The sequence below is a fragment of the Nicotiana sylvestris genome, chromosome 7 (genome assembly GCF_000393655.2).
Source record: "Nicotiana sylvestris chromosome 7, ASM39365v2, whole genome shotgun sequence".
NCBI lineage: Eukaryota > Viridiplantae > Streptophyta > Magnoliopsida > Solanales > Solanaceae > Nicotiana > Nicotiana sylvestris.
The window spans coordinates 163,128,443-163,148,140 of NC_091063.1; the positions used below are offsets into that span (position 1 = coordinate 163,128,443).

Sequence of the window (19,698 nt, forward strand, 5' to 3'; positions counted from 1 at the left end):
CAAGCTTGGGCTCACAATAAACCCAATCTGTTAGTGGATAAGAACGTCTAAGGACGTGTAGCAGGCTGCCGAGTCTGACATTGATCCTTCCATAACTGGACCAATACTAAGCCCAATTCTTAGAACCAGCACTTGTGCACAATCAATTAACGGCCAATCAGTCGATACTACGTGAAAACAAGAAATTAGATTAATCAAAGAATTCTGAATTTTAACCATTTGGCACAAGTTAACCAACTGAAGCTTCCAACGCATTCTTTTGGGGTTTAATCTGCTATGAAAAAAATCCAGCAACAAACGAGCAAGCTACTGGGCTACCAAAACGAGCCCAAACAGCATTGGTGTCCTGATCTTTCCTGTACATGGCCCAAATACCCAATGCCTAAAGAATTCCAGAACTCTCCAAGCCAAGGATAAGAGACAGACTGCATTATCGAGTTTACACTAGGGCATACTACCATTTGCATCCAAAAAGAAGCTTACTAAATTATCATTGCACAGCAATGGACACATAAAACAATTTCAGAGGATACTAAAAGTGTATGCTTGACTTTAATTATCTGACATTCATGTTTGAATTCAGTCTTAAACCAAACTTATAAGACAAAAACTCGAACTTAAACTCAATTAATTACTTTCTCAATATCAGTAGTAACGAACTACTGGAGATTGAGCATTGTTCACTTAAGTAGAATCAACATCCCAAATTCTTAAAGAGCACATGATTATTTTTTACGACATGCTATTGACATATGACAACAGAGGTAGCATACGTAATCCAAGGCTTGTTACAAGACATCAAAGAAAATAGAAGAAGCAGATGAAATAAGAAATCAAAAGGACTTGTATTCAATCAGGCTTCAGCTTAACATACATCTCCCTAAGCACTTGTTGACAATGGTTTGGAAAAATACCTGGATAAGAAAAAACCAAGAGCAAAATATCAAGCTGAGATCAAAGGAAAGTAGCAACAGCAGAAAACCCGTAGTGTAACAGTGCAGGAACCCAGATTCAAGCAATAAAATAGTAAAACCCACATAGAAACACTTAAAACAAGCTTCTGAATATCCAAAATTCACTCCATTTCAACCCAATTGCATGATTTTGTCATTTTCAATAGTGTTAATCAAGCAATTAAGATCAGCAACCCAGAAACCAAACCAATTTCGAGTAGTTTTTAACAAGGGAATGTAAGGAGTTCAAAAGTATTTCAGAACTTTCCAAAGAAGGCATCCATTTCAATTTTTTAGGATCTTTTTCTCTCTTTCTCTCTCTCTTGAATGCCAAGTTAGAGAACCTTTATAGGCAAGGCATTTAGGGCAGCTAGATGAGGATCGGATTTGCCCCTAGACCCTTTTGTAATTTTTATTTTAGCTCAAATACCCCAAATCAACTATCAGAATTTCAAACACAGCCCCTCATCCCATTTCCTGGAAGCTTCCTAAGGTTGTTACATAAGATTCTCCTACCTATACTACCCGCATTACCCCTGGACCCCTGTTAATTAACCAGATAGACCAAACGGGTATGGGTCAAGTTGACCCTGGATTGAATTAACTCAAAACCCAACCCAGACCATGAGCCCGAACCTAAAGGCATGAAACCCCAGGCCCAAATACAATCAGACCAACTAGATTCTGAGTCTACCAAGAGTAGAAAGTAAACACTTGTTTGAAAATTAAAGTTTAACTACACGATTGATTAATTACATAAACAAGCAAAGAGTGAATTAGGTTATTAAATTGAGACGACTTAATTAACTTATGAGGCTAAAGCAAAATCAAAGGTTCAAGCATGTTATTAACAAAATCAGAGAATAGACCTTTAAACCTCGGCCAGAAAACTGAACGAAAAAATGAACACAAAAAAATTAAACTAGGGGAAAGACCTAAGCTCAGAAACTTGCTCGAATTTCAGTCTACTTCTAGAAAGATGAGAAGAAAAGAAGAGGAGTAGGACGTGAATCAAAAGTGGACAGAAGAAAAGGACAAGGAAAGCTTACCGACTAGACTCGACCACAACGCTGGACTCCCTGATTTAACACAATCAGTGTTAGTCGATTGTTCTTTGTTAAAAACAAACGATCAACACTGCTTATGCCAAATTAGACTCAAAAATCTTGAAAACCCGGATGCCTGAGGTCATGCAAGCCACAAAATCAAAGGCAGAGCGATTTGGCTTTTAGGGCTTCGAACTTTGATTCGAGATTCGAAGGGATTGAGAGGATTCGAGGGATATGGGTTAGGGATTTGGAAAGAGGGGGTCATGAGGGTTTTAGGGTGTTAGTTTGGGGGCGGTTTGGTGTGGCGCCACCACCGGAGGACGGTGGAAAAGGGTGGCGGCTATTAGGGTTTATGGGGTCTCTGAATGAGGGGGTTCTGAAAGAGACGAGAAATGGGGGGGGGGGGAGGGGGTAGGGTTATTTCGGACAACTTTATATGGGGAAGGGGTCGAGTTCTGGTCCGTTAGATCGAATGAGATCGACGGTTGGGATGGGAAAGCTTAAACGGTGTCGTTTCATTTAAAGAGGGGATTCGGACCGGGTAAAGGGCGGGTTTGGGCCATGTCTTGGACGGGTTTAAGGGGTAATTGACTTGGGCTTGAGAGAATTAAATAAAAACGGCCCAAAATTGGTAAAACCTTTTTAATTCCTTTTCTTTTTCTAAAAATGAAAATAAAACGAAACCCAACTTAATTCCTAAACCAAATTATCCTAGAAAATTAAATTAATTAACCCTAATAATTATTACAACTAATTAAATACCAAATTAAATGGAAAACCAACAAAATTCAAATCTAGAAATTGAACAATGAAAACAAACCATTTTTGTGATTTTTCCATTTTTATAAAACATCTAATTGCCAATTAATCCTAAAATGTAGAATTAAATCCTAAAATACAAATGCAACATATTTTTGTATTTTTCATCAATTAAACAAAATTAGCATGCACAGACAAATGCAAACAATTAACGAAAAATGCCACAAAAATCCACGAAACTGCAAACAACGGAAAAAATTATTTTGTTTTGAATTTGTGGGAGTAATTCATATAGAGCAAAAATCACGTGCTCACAGTACTTATGCTGGAACTCCATCATATTATGCTGGAGTTCCAGCATACTTATCCTGTAACTCCAGTATAATATGCTGGAACTCCAGTATAATATACTGACGTATTTTTCGGGTTTTGAACAGTGTTTTCGCTCAGATTTATCTTTACATGAAAAGTGGCTAAATTTTGATTACTTTTGAAACTGGACTATTTTTAAATGACCGATTGTAAATCTGACTATTTTTGAATTTCTCCCGAACAAAACTCGTGAAACGACCATAGGCCAAATAATAAAAGTATAGAGGAAAGAGAATTAAATATTTGTTACGTGCCTTCGATTTCCCAAGATCATTTTAAGAAACTTTGACTGGACATTCTAATTGCATTATTATATGGAAAAATGCTGATAAGTTATGAAATTTTAATTTGCTTTTTATTCTAAAATTAAATCATGTCTACATAATTTAATTTGAAATTAGACTTTCAATAAACAAAAAGTGACAAAACGAATTAGAACTGAGGGTATACAAGAGTGGCAACATGTACTTGGAGCTGGCTCTGTTACTGGTCTGATCGACCAAGTAGCCCAATTCATTTGAAGGTTTTTGCATATGGCCTAAAATCCAAAATTGACCTAAATAGCCGCTCACTCAATCGACTAAACTAAAATAGCAAGTGTATGTATTATAACACACACACACACACAATAGAACTGTATATAATCGGTGTACAACTAATTTAGAAAAAATGACATTGTATAGTCGCTTTCAAAATAATAGCCAAAAAATAAATATTTTTTTGTATATATATAATGTATGTTATATACAAAAATTATACAGTTTTAATATACTTTTTCTGCTACCGAATATAAATAGTTTCTGATGTAGGCTAAAAGTAAAAAAAAACTACAATTATATATATGACTAGAAAAAATAAATAATAAATTCAAACGTCTATTTGTGCAAAGATATTTTCAAGAAAAATTGGCATCCTATAACAACCCAAAACAGGAATTTGTAATTTTTTAGTCTTATATTAGGTTTGGCAAAGATAGCCTCAAATATTGAAATTGGTTGAAATACCTAAACGAGGCTATATACAAAATTTGAGTAAGATTAGCAAAAACTAAGAGAGAAAAAATATACTTCAACTTTGTTTTTCTTCTCTCTTCCTTTTTTTGGTTGGATTGAATGAGTGTGTGATTGAAATTGGTTGAAAATACCTAAACGAGACTTTAAATTTGATCAAGATAGAAGTGATTTAGACTGGTTTTAGGCAAAAAATTAGACCTAAAAATTCAATTGCGATATATGTATATCACGTTGTATATCGTACACATCAGTGTATATCACACACAAGTTTTTAAGGACGTCTGTGTATATCACTTTGTATATCGGTATACAACATAATTTTTTGATGGACGCCCGTATATATCACATTTTATATCGTATATATAACATATATTTTCATGGATATACACAGATACATATAATATACATAAAATATCATTGATAGACATAGAGATATACACGGGTTACAATAGGGTATACATATGTGGAGCCATCTTGAACTTGAGTTTTCAATCTGAAATATGATATACAAAGAAGGAAAATAAAATTTTAATAATTTTTTTTTGATATACACATTATTATTATGTAATACACTATGATATACAAATAATATAATTATTATTTATTGATCAAAAAAAGGAAAATAAATTTTTGGTATAGCATGTTTAAGCAAGTTCTAAAATATAAAATAATAAATATAATTGTGGGAGTCAATAATATTTTAGTATACAAAAAAAAATTGATGTACACAAAGAAGAAATAAATTTATGATATCTATTTTGGTACACACTTGTCTTATGTGCTATACAATGTGATATACAAATAGTATAATATTTTTATTGTAATATATACATTGATATAAAGGCAACAATAATTATATATATAATTTTATATTATTTATATACAAAGAATAAAAATAAAATTTTAATATACATGTTGGTATAGACAAAGAAGAAGAAAAAAGTTGTGATATACATATTATTATTGTGATATATATTTATTAGCTATTTGATACCAATATTTATAACTAGAACTATTTTCTGTCAATTATATGGGTATGTTGTTATACCATGCCAAAACCCCTATTTTCAAAGAGAAACTTTCAGAAACCACTATTAGCTAGTTGTAGATACCATTTACTATATTACTTCCTATAGCTATGTTTTCAGATTTTTTAGAGTGTATTCGATGTATTTAAGTTATTGTATTCATGAATACAGTAGCATTTCTAGGTGTGAAACAAGGGATTACAGCTAGACATATTTTTGTATTCGACTGTATTCATGGCGTGAAATATGGGATTACAGTGGGATAGATTATTGTATTCGATTGTATTCACGGTGTGAAACAAGCGATTACGCTGTTTTTAAACGGAAAGTGAATCAATTAACATAATAGACTCCCAATATAACTCAACAAACTCAATTACAACACACAAATTTTGTATTTCCAATTTTAAAAAATATTCTCAACCGAAAAACACCCCGAAAACATAGCAATCTTCAGAGAAATTATACAATACATCTGGATACATAAATTATATTAATTATAAAAAAACATCTGAATACATTCATTGAATATAGCGAGACAGTGAATACAATGAAATACATAGAATACAACGGGATATATTGAAATACAATGAAAAAAAAAAGACAATGAAATACATAGAATATAGCGAGATACATTGAAATACAATGAAAAAAAGACAATGAATACAATGAAATACAGCGAGATACATTGGAATATATTAACAGAAAATTCAAGTTGCTCAGCCCCCAATTCCGTCGTCTTTGTTCAAGAACAACCCTAATGTCGTCTCGTTGAAGCAGCATCAGTATCCAGTCCTCGCTCGCTATCACCGTTACCTTCGGTTGCCGACGATTAGCACGTAATTACTAGCGAAATAACGGAGGTTTTTGTTGATCCGATATGTTGCGTCATAGAATGAGATTGGGAGGCTGAGGGCGGCGGTATCAATAAATAATGGCCACGGTCGAAACGGTGATGATGGCAATTGCTCCAACCTCCGGCGGAGGAGAAGACATCGAGAAGTAGAGAAAGAGAGGGGGAGAGAGAGGGAAGGGAGAATAGATACGGGGTAGGGGATATGAGAATGAAAAATAATACAAAGCTTATTTTATGGCTTAAGGGTAGGAGGTGATTATAAATAAATATTTGACTATAAAAAATTAAAAGATAGCCATGGAATATAATTTTTGAAAAGGGTATTTATTTAAAATAAGTCGAGGTAACTAATCCATTTTCAAATGCCAAGGGTCCTGATATTGGCCTGTTTTTTCAGCCCACACATTCAACAGCATCGGATCCATTTCCTTTTGGACTTCAAATTATTGGGCGTCGGTTCGTGCAAATCCTCATTGACCGGGTCGGGTTCGGCGGTTTTCATATCCGGCTCGTTTTCATCCGCCAATCGAAAATTCGCTGTTGTCGACTATGGATTTCACAGTGATTAATCAGTGCTAATGCTTCAGAAAAACTTTCGCGCTTTCACAGGTAGTATATATTTTCATGAATGATAACAATATCGCACAATTTATCGCGATCATATATTGTTAGCACTGCACGGCGCATTTCATGTGTTTGCATTACGCTTTTTTACTGAACGTGGAGTTTAAGATGTTAAATTAATTATATACTCTCTCCCAGTCAAATGAGTTCACATAAATTGAAACGGAGGGAGTATTAGACAGCGAAAGTATTAAAGTAATAGTTGAAAGTTTGTTGTTAGAGAAAAAGTTAAAAGTTTTGAGTAGTTGAATGAATTTGAATATCTGAAAGTTGTGAAAATTATATTGAAATGGAATGGTGTGAGGTTGAAATTCCAGCATAGACAAAATAACATTAAGTGATTTCTTCTGCCTAAGCTTAGGTAGGCAGATTTATCGTACCCGTGCTTGTAGGAGGTAGTAGATACCCAATGGAATAGTTGAGGTGTACGCAAGCTGGGCCAGATACCGCCTTCATAAAAAAGAAAGGAAAAAAACAAAAAGAAAAAAGACACTAGGTGATGGTAGGCATAGTTTCTCCATACTTGTGCTGGTGGGAGGTAGCAAGTGCTCGGTGGAATAGTCGAGGTGCATGCAAGCTGGGCCAAACACCACCGTCATAAAAAAGGAAAAAGAAAAAAGAAATGGAATGGTATCATTCATTTTTAGCAAAATGGGATGATTATGGTACAAATTGGAATAAAGTGAGTATTGATATGAGGTTTCAGTGATACTTGATGGCTATATAAAGAAGAAATCAATATCTGTATGTATTTATTTTAAGTGCAGAATCTCAGAAGCAAATTCGTGCTCTTGTCTGTTATTTGTGTTTATGTGTCTATTTATTTTATTACTCCTATATAATTTTATTTTTATTGACATAGGCTCGACAACTTGGGGCCGACCTTAGGCGGGTACCCCTCTGAAGTCCAACGGAGGACACCAACCCCAGCCATGAGCCTTCTGATCGTCCCATTGACCCGTCCATGTAAGTCTGTTTGGGTCTATTGTGCTCACTGAATTTTAACTTAGTGCAGTATTTGCCTATACAGTAATCATCGTTTTGTTATATATTTTAAGCATTATCCAAAAGGAATTGGTGGATCGGTTACTAATTTGGGGTTTCACAAGCCTATTCATCTAATACATTAGACACTAGCTTCACTACTATGTCACCATGCCTTTACTTATTATATAAAAGTATAGAGGAACAAAAATCCCTTACTAAAATATGGAAATTTCAAGTTTGTTAATTATTAGATATGCCTCTTACTCCATTTGATAGTTTATTTCGGTTTTCTTTTCTCCTTTTATTAGAATAAAAATTTTGTTGAATATCAAGATAGAAGAGAAAGGTGAATGATTGAGGACAAGTAATGTTTAATTAATGAAGAAAATCAATTTAGTTGCACTGGTCTTGTTAACATTGGTAGTGTTTTTTTGGAAAGAAGCAACTTGTGGTTAATCTATAGGTGATACTGCAGAAGAGGTCACATGTTTAGCCCTGCATTCACAACTTAAAGAATTGGCAAAGGGAGACTGTGAGGAAAGAAGTTCTTTTCATATGCTTTTATTGTAGAGAACCATATTGTTGTGTAGGTTCTTTAATTTTGTAAGCTACTCCTGTAATAGGAATTTCCCACTGCATTAATAGAAATATTACTTCATGAAAAAAAAAATGATTTTCAGGAATATCTTTTTTATTTTCTAACTCCATGTCATATCAACTTCTCAATATCACAGTTGGGAGTTGTCCGCCTTTGCAGCCAGATGTGCCCGCTAGCTGTTTTATGCTTATTACCTCAATCGCTGGAACCAACAGCTTTTAGATATTTTTTCGATAAGGTAATTTTATTAATAATAACAGTACCAAGAAGGTAATAAAGTAGTACAAAAATATTGAACTTATACGAAGACTAGCAAGAAACTGAATCTAGCAAGTCTTAAGAAGTCATCTATGCTAATTACAGTATCACCTTTTTGTCATTATAACAAAAGTTGTAAACACCTATATTTTATAGGAGAAATCTGGTCCTTTTTCTTTTCAAAACGTCTCTTGTTTCTTTCTTGCCAAACCGTCCAAATGATGCCGAAAGGAATAAGCTTCCAGATCATCTTCATCCTTTTCTTCATGTACTGTGCTTGCCAGCTGTTCTCTAGATCCTTGATGAAGATTTCTAGTTCTAAAGATACTGAATTCTCGTGGTTAACAAACAGCTAACAGGTGAAGATCACCAAAGCTGGAGGAATTTCTTAACTTTATGGCTTTCTCTGTCATCCCCCGGTTTCTTCTATGATTTTTGGTGCACTGTTTTTTTTCCGCTTTTCGCTATATAAGGTTTGTCTGATAGAGTTTTGCCTATGTCTGGTAGCGGTATATGTTATGTTCACACTATTTTGTTATTTTGCATATGATTATATTATTGCACTCCCTTTCACTTATTTGGTCTATTTTAAGATATTATTATCACTTCTCTTGCTTCTTTTGTTGTTACCTATTTCTTCTTTCGTTTCTTTTATGAAATTATTATCTCTTCTGTTGAGCCGAGGGTCTCCCGAAAACAGTCTCTCTACCCTTCCGGGGTAGGGGTAAGGTCTGCATACATCCTACCCTCCTCAGACCCCACTAGTGGGATTTTACTGGATATGTTGTTGTTGTTGTTGTCGCTATATAAGGTTTATAGACAAGAGGGGTTGCTCTGATGGTAAGCAACCTCCACTTCCAACCAAGAGGTTGTGAGTTCGAGTCACCCCAAGAGCAAGGTGGGGAGTTCTTGGAAGGAAGGATGCCGAGGGTCTATTTGGAAACAGCCTCTCTACCCCAGGGTAGGGGTACTGTCTGCGTACACACTACCCTCCCCAGACCCCACTAGTGGGATTATAATGGTTGTTGTTGTTGTTGTTGCTATATAAGGTTTATAAAATTTGGAGGTTCTTGGATCCATAGGTTCATTAAGCTCATCAGGAAGTGTTAAATCTTGAAGTAAAATATGCTTACTTAAAGTATCAAGTTTCACCTATTCACCTTTTTCTTATACAAAAGAAGAGAAAATATCTTTCTTGATAAGCAGGAAAGAAAACACAATACTACTGTTCATTTTGTTCATAATTTACTGCATGTATGTTATGCAGTGGAAATCTGATAACAGGCTGAAGTGTAGCAAAAGTTATTTGGACAGCCAAATGAACAAGCTGTCAATTCTGCAAATGTATAAATATGAGACAACGCATTATTACATTGAAACCTTTGAGCTCTCGTAGGGCCTAAGTTTTTATACAATTTAGCACTTACACACTATTAGTCTACTAGCTGGGCATGGTTCTTGCTGTCTGTCCAACACGATAGTGGCATCTATGTTCACTGGATTCGCTAATTGGGGACAAATGTTCCAACATACCCAACTCCAACGATGAAGAAAGCTCCTGCTTGCAGGAACAGGTATATGAAAAAGTGATCATTTCCAAATAGCATGTTGTATATAGCACAGTATAGCATATACATTCCCATTAGCAGCTCTAAGACATGAATCCTGTTTTCAAACCATAGTGCAGGTTGCAATCAGAAATTTGCAGGATAGAGAATACTTTGATGTTACCAACTTTGTAGGACTGAATAAACTGTCAAATGTAATAAAAAGTATCAATATACGATTACCTTTCACCTATCCTCGATCTTGGTCTCTTTGATGCCTTGGCACTATACTTTTGCTTCATCATGTTCCCCAGCTTCTCAGTTACAACCCATTCATTTACTCGGTTGGCTTCTAAGAGTCCGATTATTGTTGCCTTAGATCGATGGAGAGACATGACGTTCTCGAATAGTATCCAGAATACAAGAAGATGGAAAGATCTGCATGGAAACAATACTAAGCTGTGTAATTATCGTTCTTTTAAAAATATGTAAATGAACAGAAGAAGGTTTTCTGAGTTTGAGTTCACATACCTTGGTGTGCAAGCGGCATTAAGAATGGTAATGGTTGCTGGAAGATATATAGCTAGAGGCTTTGTAAGATGGACTTCAGGCACTAAGATAGTTGCTGGAATGACAACACAGTAAAAGAAAAAAGTAACCCAGTGTGCAATAATCTTCCTCACAAAGAAGAAGCCGTAGATGAGATGAAACTTCTTCCAGATTGATACACGCTGCATTAAAAGAAAAGGTGTGATGTGACTTGTTGACAGAAAAGCTTCTTTTTTTAAAAATAGACAGAATTTAGAAAATAGTATCACCTCGCAAAGCATGATCTCTTTCATCATCTTGCGAAAGAGGTTAGCTGGGCCACACGACCAGCGGTGCTGCTGAAATCTATAAGCCTTGAAGGTACTTGGGAGTTCGTTCTTGACCTAAATGAACTATGTTATGCTTCTGATAGATAGAGGCTTCTAGTCATTTCCATAAATAAGAATTTTTGAAGTTATGAACTCACAGCTAGGTCACCCACAAACACAAATTTCCAACCCTTAAGGCTAGCCCTGACTGCAAGATCCATGTCCTCTACTGTGGTCCTGTCTTTCCATCCACCAGCATCATTCACTGCTTGAATTCTCCAGACGCCAGCAGTCCCTACAATTCAATCCAAAAAGCTAATCGCATTCTCAAAATAATTTCTAGCTGTTGAATGCCTGTATGTAGAGTGAGATCTGACTCTTGGTTTACCGTTGAACCCAAAGAATGAACATGTTGACGAGCCAACTTCTTGCTCAACACTGAAGTGATAGTCCAATGACATCTCCTGGAGTCGAGTCATCAGACATTCATCTGCATTAACTGTGGAAACATTTTGATTACGTTAATGACTAGGTTAGTAAGAAATGCGACTGAAGCTGTTAATTCTGCCTATGAGTCTACGCAGGCATTGCCTTTAAATAGATTAAGGACAGTTTGCTGAATATATTTCTTTTTTAGATAAATTTCTTCATGAAAAGTTCTTTGAGTGAGATGGAAACAACATAAAGGAATCCTGTAATTATAAAATGGATGCAATCGCAGTTTACTGTCACAACATAATAATATTACTGTTCATTAATTGTGTTATACCTCTTTTGAACACCTTTAAAAAAATTAGTTTTTGAGAAACATGACCAATAATTCAGTGTGTTATGGACATATTGCTGTCTTTGGCCTTACCAAATTTCCATCTGGCTTGAACCAAAGCCAATTCTGGGTTGTCGAGAAGATATGGTATGGTCCTCCAAAGAAAGTCTTCATCAGGCTGAAAGTCTGCATCAAAGATCACAACAAACTCACAGTCATCAACATACTGCTTCTTTAGACCTTCCTTGAGAGCACCCGCTTTGTAGCCATTCCTGTTGTTTCTTGTTTCGTATTTCACGTTTATCCCTCTCTCTATCCACTTTCGACATTCCAAGTCCACTAATGTCTGCAAATATATCCTCAAAAATTATTTGGGATTCAGAAGATTCTTAAATTTTGCTCTCAGATAATGTTGAGTTGAAAGAGATACCCTTAAAACTTCATTGGTGGAGTCATCAAGAACCTGCACAATGAGCCTATCTGATGGCCATGACAAGCCACATACAGCTCCAATAGAGAGCTTGTAAACCTGATAAAGAACAATAAGATGAGTAATGGTTTTCATTGTAAAGAAAGTTTATATTCCTATTAATCTGCTATTCTTGTTGGCACTCAGACTAATTCCAAATGCTTTTTTCTTGTTGCCCAGTTTTTATTTTCTTTGATCAGGAGCAAGGCACAAATATTAGTGCCTTTATGTTATATGCTCCTAAACGTTGTTCCTTGTCCAACTAAGCTAGAGGCTAGACCCTTACAGTCAATATGCTAGTGACATTCTCAAATTTAAATTGCATAATGGCAGAAAATATCTAGGTTTGTTTCTGTTGGGTTTTAATTAGATGTGCTTATTAAGCTATCTACAAGTCATTAACAGTGTTGGACGATTAACATAAATCTATAATTTCTACAATCAGTCAAATAGTATGTAGATTCTATTGGTCAAAACGTCCTTAAACTATCTTGCTCCTTTTGGAATTTTTAAAGAGATGGACAATAAGCTTCCTTCCCATGTTCTGGCTTACCGTCCTGGTTTGACCTTGTTAGCCAATTAACATTGACCTGTTAGATCTATCTTATTTATTTGGTCTCCTGCTACTAAAAACATGGTTTTGTAGCAGTACTCAAAGACGAAAAGATTAGACACCGACAAAAGATTTGTCAACTTAATCAGTAAAGTCTGACTAATGGGTCAGGATTTATATGAGAAGGGATTAATTTCTTGCATCTATTTTTCCATTTAAGAAATTTCTGGCATTTGTGGTGTAATTTTGCCATTATTCTAATTCTTTTCTGAATGGTCTGGGTATGGGGAAGCCAGGAAGGGTAAGGGTGAGAGAAGAACAAAGATTGCTCCACTAGCATTGAAGGTAAAATCCTCCAATGAACTTTCACTTGATACTCAGTACAGTTTTACACTAGTGTTGTTTCTAGATTTTTTATTATTGGGGTTTTGAGAAACGAAATTGTATTTTCTGTTGCTGATTGACTAAATTTCTTTCAGTTTTGGGATCATTGTATGTTAGTGATTTATTTTCTACAAATTACTTTTAAGATGGAAACATTATAACCACCGATCGAGAAAAGAAAGGGGGATGAAAACAAACATATTCTTAGTTACTTCTAAGCAAACAGTTAAAATTGAGACACAATGCTGAACAATAATCATGTATGCATAACTGTAAATCTCTGGAACTTGAACAGAAAAGACATATACTCAAGTAAAGTTAAAAGGTTCTGGCAGGTATGTACCTCCTTTTCGTTGAACATAGGTATTTGGACCAACACCATTGGGTAGTTTTTGTGCTTCTCTAGGTCTTCTTTTACAGACTCGAGCTTATACTTCGTATATCTTTTCCTTCCAAAGCACTTGACCCCTGCGATCACTATTGCCATGTAAATGCGCTCAAGGAAGAGCATGATGGACATCCCTATGCATATATACATTGCAAGATGTAGAGCAGGCACAACTACTGGAACTCGTATCCGCTCCCAGGCATGATTTATACTTTGAGTAGTATTGGTATTTACTCTGATCCCAGGTTCTTCGAAAATGAGATTTCTCATGGTCTGTGCTCAAGTTACTGTATGATATGGAGGGCCTGAATTCGGAGTTCAGTGAGGGAGCAGACCACTTTGGGTTGAAAGGAACGAGCTTGCACTGTAAGTACATAGAGATGGAGTGAGATTGTGGTGAACTTGAGGATGCAGGTTTTGTTGCTTTAAATAGAGATGAAGTGTGATTGTAGTGAAGGTGACGATAGTAAATGGAGATGAGGTGGAGTGGTGTAGTAGATTGAGTAATCCATTTAAATAAAGTTCTTCCATGTGAGAGACACACGGTCTACATGCAATGAAGGTGCTGCAACGTATCATCTTGCTAGCTGGAGTTCTGGCTTTTCCCTCCGACAATGCTGTTGGAGGATCTATTCATAGCTATACATGTTAACATTTTGAATTGGATAATACAGATTAAGTTTTGAATAATTCTATCTATTTACACTTTTAAAGAGAAGCGCCTAAGAAATTCCATCTGAATTTCACCAAATGCTTTTTAATTCCTGAGTCCTTTGATTATAACTCATCCTCTCTTTTCACTATTGCCCATATCCATGTTTTAGCTCCTATGTCACTCTGCTTTTCATGCTTTCTTCTTGAGAGTATTAGTGGTAATACTGACCTAGATTAGAAACAAAATATTTAGCTCAATAGGACTATGTCGTTTTATCCTGCGCACCTACATCAAATGATTGCTTTTAAAATCATATTATCAAATAACGAGTATTGCAAAATAAGCTTTGAAGTTCTTTACAGCTGGCATAACTCTGTTTTTCTGAACGTAGAACCATCAAGTGATGCAGAAATCTAGCCTCAAAGACGACACGCCTCATTTGGAATCATGTGAATATGGAACATAACACGTTTTGAGCACATCCAAGTCTAATGTCGTCATCAACTCTTTGAATTGTCATCTAAATTGTCCATTCTTGTGCGGGTTACTTGCAGTCCCAAGTCATGATGGATATGTTAGTAAGTGGTTGGCTTTATTTAAATGTTTATAAGCTACCTTCTGAATGATGACTTTCCTAATTATTCGTTGCTATCGGTAATGCTTTAGAAAGTAGAAAAATTTGGTTTAAATACGTCCCACTTGTTGAGGGCAATATTCTAGTTAAGCTATGTCCAATTTTGTTTAGGGCAATAAATTGCTGGCTAATTTGGCTGATTTGGTTACCCAATTTGTCAACTTTCCTACACTAAAATGTTGTTAAGTTAGTTAAAACTTATAAGCAACTTGTAATGTGTTAGTGACTAACGTCACTTGGGTAAGAAACAAGAATGTTCAGCTTAATTGGCACATGTCATCCTTTAAAATGATGTATTTTGAAAATCAAAGTATGGAGTTCACCAAATATGTTTATTCTAGTTCTGAATCTTTTGGTTATGTGTACTGATAACCTCTAAATTTAGTCCATGTGGATACGATCCTGGTTTTGACTCTTAAAGGATATTGTTTGATGTTTGTGGGTGCTAAATGAATAAGATAAAATTGACACTTTTTTTCACTTGTTTTTTCTTCTTTTTATTCTTTAACCTGAACCAACATTTACCCTGATTTTTTGTGAAAACAATGTAAATTCTGTATATGAGGATGTAGGTGAATAGTGCGAATTATATCCATCCATATGAATATTCTTAATTTGCTTCTCCTAAATTCTTAAGTGATTGAGTCTCCTCAGTAGCTCATCGTTATATGGATAAAATGATTTTGGTCTTTCTTCTATTCTTTCTTTTGTTTTTGTTTCACACACACACACATATATATATATATATATCTTGTCTTAGGTTTGCATAAATACTGTAATAGATTACGCCATTTCGTCATTGTTGATGCTTTATTTTTTATTTCTCTTTGTATTACTCCAACCTTTATTCCTTCCAAAATGGGAATGTGACAGTTGTAAGTTTTGGGGAAATAAGTAATAAAAAAAAGAATTTTGGACGTGCCACCTTAGATTCTAAAATTCACTTCAAGTGCATTTAAGATTCTATAAGTTCATATCATTGTGGAGATCTCCTCTACAATACCTAGTATAGCTAAGAATTCTTGAGATTTTCAATACTATTTCCATGTGATTATGTGAAAAATCTACTTTCAAAAGCTATAAACTTCAAGATCCTGTAAGGATATGAGATCTGCAATCATAATTATGATCTTGAATAAGGATCTCCTTTCTACAAATATGCGTAGGGATGCATAAGCACATGTGCACTAAAAAATAAATTTAACAAACCCTGTAAGCTAATACAGCTGCAAGTTTAGGCGAATTCATTTATGAAATGACCCACTGAAGTTGGATAATCTCTTTGTCTCTAGTGACCTAACTTTTGACCAATGGCTGTTTTCCCCTGGAACACATTGTTGACTCCTGTATATTACATGTTAACCACTGATTGTATAGATTGTTTCCCGAGTTTTTGGTTTCCATTACCAGAATGTTATCGACTATATTGTTCAAACACTTTCTCACTTCTGTAATTTATATGTTGGGTGATGCGGCCAATTTGATCATCACTATGTATGTCGTGGATATATGTCCTAATAGTGATAATTGATGATATGGTACAACAGTCCTCATGTTTGAAAATCTGACATGTTTTCAGATGCAAGTTGCTTCTTTCTTTCTTTAGAAACTCAAGACATTAGGGGCTTGACCGTCTATAACTGAAGTATTGAAGTAAAACGACTTATATATCTTGTGGTTAATTGTTAATAATCCAACATATAAGCATTTCTATCTTCTTCTTCTTCTTGTTTAAATTAGATCTAAACAATCTTTCCGAAGAAAACAAATGGACTGTACATTTGTTTTATAATCGTGGTGTTTGGGCCAGCTTGCGCATACTTCGACGAATTCCACGGGATACCTGCTTCCTCCCACTAGCAACAGGTACCAGGTAATTCTATCCACCAAGGCTTGCATAGATGAGAAAAAATCACCCAGTGTTTTTGTCTCCGCTGAGATTTGAACCTGAAACGTCAAATTCTCAATCCGCTTCATTGACCACTAGGCTACACCCTTGGGTGCTAATAGAATGTATCTTTGTTGAAATCCAGCTTCTTTTATGTTACTTCTAAGAACGGTGCATTTCTGTTGGATCAGAGGTAAACCCATGCTACACAAATGACTGTCTTTTTAAGAATCATGACCGTGAATTCAATTTCAAATTCTTGCGCTGTTGTGCATTCTCCACCTTTTACCTCTTCGTTAATGCTGATTTTGTTATGAGACTGACATTTCCACTTCTTTTTCATGGTATCCTTTCAATTAAATGGGAAGATTGCATCTTATTTCCCTGTTACTGACAAATTGAGAAGTGGTGCATGGTCAGACGTTTTTACCTTTCAAACATTACTGTCAGACTCATCACATTTGAACCGGATATCATGCCTGTGCAGCCAATCAATCAGACCACTTGAATATTCCAATTTGTTGGATCAACATTAGTTGTTGATGGTTCCTTCTTTTCCCCTAATTGGTTGTTGATCCTTAAAGATTAATTTGTGCATGTGTGGGTTGGTGCTTGTGATTATTGCTTGGAATGATAGATCATGTGACATCTGATCATTGTGGAGGAGGAGCTTTGGTTTGCTTTAGGGAGAAAACTAGCACATCATCTATGTGTCGTTCATTGTCAGTTCACCACTTTCTAAAAGACCTTATAACAAAAGGGCCTGACTCAGGAATAAGCACTGTATCCAACCTTTTATCATTTTCCAACCATGTGGGAAGCATATCGAATTACAAATTCATTGCCTTTTGTTAAATGAAACCATTCCAGGTTCTGCGGTCCTAACTGCTAAGTGCATTTTTCTATGCGTGTTTCTTTTCATGGGTGTTGGGCCTCTGAAATGTCTTTCTGCCAAAACCAAACTCCATTAGTAGGTTTTATTGGTTTATTAACGTGGTTGAGGCTCTCCAGTTTCTTGAAATATGGAGGACAGGGATAATCTACTCCAATATATAGTTTTGCCTCCAAGATATTGTTGTTCAATTACGTGCCTAATATGTCTTGCCTAATATGTCTTGGATATGTATTGGTGTTGCAGGTGAGTGTCTTTTTCAATGCGTTTCCTAAGATCCGCAATTACTACGAGGAAAAATCATCTCTTCTTTCCATTTCTGAGTGCGGATTCATGCATCTTTCCCTGCATTTCAAGGTATTAATTAGCTTATTTTCCAAGTTTCCGTAAAAAGGTAATCTCTGTTCTTGTTCATGTCAAATGCATCACAAAGGTGATGCTTATGTCGGTTAAATTTGAGTTTTGTAGTGCACTAAATCCTTTCGAAGGAAAAGAGAGAAAAACAGTAACTTTTTGGTGTTTTGCGTTGTGTTGAATGTTACAAGATATGATGTAGCTACTGAACTTGACAACGTGAATTTATAATATTATCATCCATTTAGTTAAATATGAATGAATTTCTTAGCGTGATTAGTCAGCTGTACGGCAGATCAATTATTCTTTGCTCCTTCTCTTCACCTTCTCAAGGAAAAAATGAATTATCTAGCATTTGCAGGCGCAATCGTGGCCCAAAAGATTGCTGGTTTCTTGTTAAGCCCAACTTAGCCTGAGCTAAAATTTACTGCAAATCTCGTAGGAATTTTTACTTTCTATAGCAAAGGTTAACGCCTTATTTATTTTAAATAAATACCATTTAAATAAATTATATTCTATAGATACATTTTAATGTTTATAGCAAAATATCTAATTTTGATTACCTCCTACCCCTAATACGCTATTCAGTTACACTATTTTCTTTCTCTCTCTACTTTGATACATGTCATTCTCTTCCCCCATTCCCTGAAACCACGAGTTACTGTTAGAGCCAGATTCCTTTGAAGGAACAACAAATCTTGTCAAGTACGACTGGAATGTGAGGCCTGCTACTTGAGGCTCAATCTCATGGTTTCCTTCAATAACCATCATCGAAACTCTTGAGATCAGCGGCTCCATAAACCTGCAACTCCAGCTTATTCAGTTCAAATTTCTCTCTTTGCTTCAATTAGTAATGCACCACAAAGAATCATATTCAGATTAGCTTGTTTCAAATCCAACGACTTCCAATTTTTCACTTTATTTTTCATTTTCTATCTCATAGGAATATATAATAGGCTCTGTAACAGTTCGTCGTTCCACAATGGTATCAATTTGATGAGCACTCATATATTTCATTATATTCATTGTCTTTTTTTCATTGTAATTCAATGTATCTCGTTGTATTCCATGTATTTCATTGTATTCACTGTCTTTTTTTCATTGTATTTCAATGCATCCCGCTGTATTCTATGTATTTCATTGTATTCACTGTTTCGCTATATGCCATGAATGTATTCATATGTTTTTTTTTTAATTAATATAATTTATGTATTCAGATGTATTATATAATTTCTCTGAAGATTGCTATGTTTTTGGGGTATTTTTCGGTTGAGAATCTTTTTTATAACTAGAAATACAAAATTTGTGTGTTATAATTGAGTTTGTTGAGTTATATTAGGAGTCTATGTTAATTGATTCACTTTCCGTTTAAAAACAGTGTAATCCCCTGTTTCACGCCGTGAATACAGTCGAATACAATAATCTGTCCAACTGTAATCCCATGTTTCATGCCATGAATACAGTCGAATACAACAATTGATTAGCTCGACTTCTCTGATTCACGTCTATTTTTGCTACTGTATTCATGAATACAGTAGCTTAAATACATCTAACATATCTTATAAAAATAGAAAATGTATTTACAATCCGTAATATAGCAAATGATATTTATAGATAGTTAATTACCATTAAAAGATAAGTACTTTATGAAAATTTTCAATCTCATATCATACTGGTCTTTTGACTTGGGTTAAGGTGGACTGAAAGTACTTGCAACTTTCAAAGGATTTTGACTATCTTACTGCCAGCCCATGGAGGCACGTCAATGGATTTTTTTTTGAAGAATTAACCTAATTAGTCGTATATTCAACCGT

General features: G+C 35.1%; 1 long non-coding RNA gene across 4 annotated transcripts; it reads left to right on the plus strand.

Annotated features, from left to right (window-relative positions):
* The first annotated feature begins 6,410 nt into the window (after positions 1 to 6,410).
* On the plus strand, positions 6,411 to 18,778 carry LOC104217108 (uncharacterized). 4 transcript variants are annotated; one of them, XR_011400876.1, is made up of 4 exons: positions 6,411 to 6,639; positions 7,517 to 7,620; positions 8,376 to 14,694; positions 16,491 to 18,778. It is a non-coding gene; the product is annotated as an uncharacterized lncRNA (long non-coding RNA). The 4 variants fall into 4 exon arrangements; XR_011400877.1 differs by having other exon boundaries at positions 8,376 to 13,034; positions 14,508 to 18,778; XR_011400875.1 differs by having other exon boundaries at positions 8,376 to 8,477; positions 9,765 to 18,778.
* The last annotated feature ends 920 nt before the right edge of the window (positions 18,779 to 19,698 follow it).